Here is a 2,202-nt window from a genome sequence, read left to right as displayed (position 1 = left end):
TAGAAGAAAATTCATATCTCACTGTAGGTTGCTCCAAATTGATTGATTCTTAAATGATATGAAACTAGACTTCCATATCTACAATTCTTATGAAGAAACCAAATCCTAATAAGGAATTTATCTTATTCAAACGTAGCTTCGAAAATGAGTATTCTGTTAAAAAGAACTCATCTTACCTACCATGGAAACATCTAGATGCATTTGACATCATGCATGACATAAATTGTCCTCCATTTAACATCATCCATGACATCAATATATTCCATTAAATTTTTAGATTTTTCTTTATAATTATTTTATTTATTGTTAGGTCCCTCTTTCCCACCTATAAATACCCACCTTATTTCCTCATTTTATTCATCAAGCTTTCCTAAGCATTTCTTCTCTCTATATACTTCTTCTCAAATATAGTTTTAGTTTTAGTAGTATAAAAATACTACTCCGGTTATTCTTATACTCCGGGTAGTACACAAAACGCTCCGGCGAGAAGAAAAGGCTAGGGATCCAAGAGTATTCCAATTCGGAGTAAACCTTCGGATTTAAGGTATGTAAGGCTTTCATAGCATTGGATTGAGTTCGTCCATGCGCCCAATATTTAAATTTATTATAATTGAGTTATAGTTGAGTTTTATTCAAATCTTGAATTCTAGATGAATTAATTCTTCTTCTATTGAGTTTGATATATTTATGCATTAATATTATTATTATTGTTATCTCTCATATTATTGGAATTATTGTTCATGGCTACTTTCCCATGAATTCTAATTGATTTGATGTTCATGAATATTTTTACATATGTTTTGAGTAAAGATGTTGGCTTTTTATTATTTTATTGATAAAAAGAGAGTTATATGAATTAATACTATATATGTATTTTATTGAGTTTTGAAAGAGTAAAAGAGTTGAATTTGAATGAATTTGAGAAAATGATATTTTGAGCAAGATATTTTGATGAGATGTAAATGATGTTTTTGGAAGTATAATGATTGATGAACATGAAATGAGATGAGTTTGATGATTTAAATTAAAGTCCAATGAGACTAGATGATGAGTTTAATATGAGCACATATTTTGGGAGTAGTATTGAGCACCGAGTTGGGTAAGAGTTTAATTGACTCAAACCCCAGAACTACGTAGCCAGCGTAGGATGGAGGCTATGCCTCTTAAGTCCCAAAAAGAGGACTTTGATGAATGGATCCAAGATGGTGATGTCCTTTACCCTGGCAAGGTATTGGATGGATGTGGCAACGACATCGCTTCGTTGTATCATCGCTAGCTCATAAGTGATGGTTGTCGGTTAGAGAAACTCCCAACTGAGTAAGCATTGTTTATTACTATTATTTTTATTATTATATTTTAAACTTGCATTACATATTCATGTTGAGATGATGTTGAGTTCTGAGCTGAGTTTTCTTGAGAGGAGTTTCTTGATATCTGTCCTTACCTTCCTGCCATTTTACATACTCGTACATTCCACGTACTGACGTCATTCGACCTGCATCGTTTTATGATGCAGATACAGGTGTTAGAGATCCTCAACAGGCTCATCGTTGAAGATCATTTCTTTTCAGCTATTTGGTGAGTCCTTCTTGTATTCGAAGGAACTCCTTATCCTTTTATTATTGTTGAGTGTGATGTTTCTTTTGAGGTTGCCATGGACATATCATTGGCACCATCTAAGAGTATTAGAGGCTTCATAGACAGAGTCTGATGATGTAATCGGAGTAGTTCTCCTTAGAAACTACTTCTTCTAAGAATTATCTATTTTTCCTTTGATTATGACAATCCCACATTAGTATTATTAAGTCTTCCGCTGATGAACAAATGAGTAATGAGACCAAGTGGTTCTCTCGGAAGCCAGAGATGGTTTCTGAGTGTCGGCCACGCCTAGGGTACCCTCTCGGGACGTGACAAACTTGGTATCAGAGCACAGAGTTCAAGAGTCCTAGGGTGTCTATGAAGCCGTGTCTAGTAGAGTCTTGTTTATAGGTGTGTCGTGCACCACACTTATAATCAGGAAGCTATAGGACATTAGGAATTATTTCACTTCTTTCATAATCTGAGTTCGTGCGATAGAGTTTAACTCTATAAAAGCTTTCTTTCTAATTCGTGCGTTTACACGTTTCAGACATGCCTCCTAAACGTTCAGCTAGTCAGAGGAACGCTCCCAACACTGAGGTTCCACAGTCAGTGATGCCTCCA

At 34.9% G+C, this 2,202-nt stretch overlaps 1 long non-coding RNA gene across 1 annotated transcript; it reads left to right on the top strand.

The window, feature by feature from the left end:
- Positions 1–386: 386 nt before the first annotated feature.
- LOC129885111 (uncharacterized) lies at positions 387–1,801 on the top strand. Its single transcript, XR_008766057.1, has 2 exons — positions 387–544; positions 1,517–1,801. It is a non-coding gene; the product is annotated as an uncharacterized LOC129885111 (long non-coding RNA).
- The last annotated feature ends 401 nt before the right edge of the window (positions 1,802–2,202 follow it).

This window comes from Solanum dulcamara, chromosome 4, assembly GCF_947179165.1.
Source record: "Solanum dulcamara chromosome 4, daSolDulc1.2, whole genome shotgun sequence".
Lineage (NCBI taxonomy): Eukaryota > Viridiplantae > Streptophyta > Magnoliopsida > Solanales > Solanaceae > Solanum > Solanum dulcamara.
Note: the sequence above shows the minus strand (reverse complement) of the source record. Positions and strands in the feature narration are given on the sequence as shown.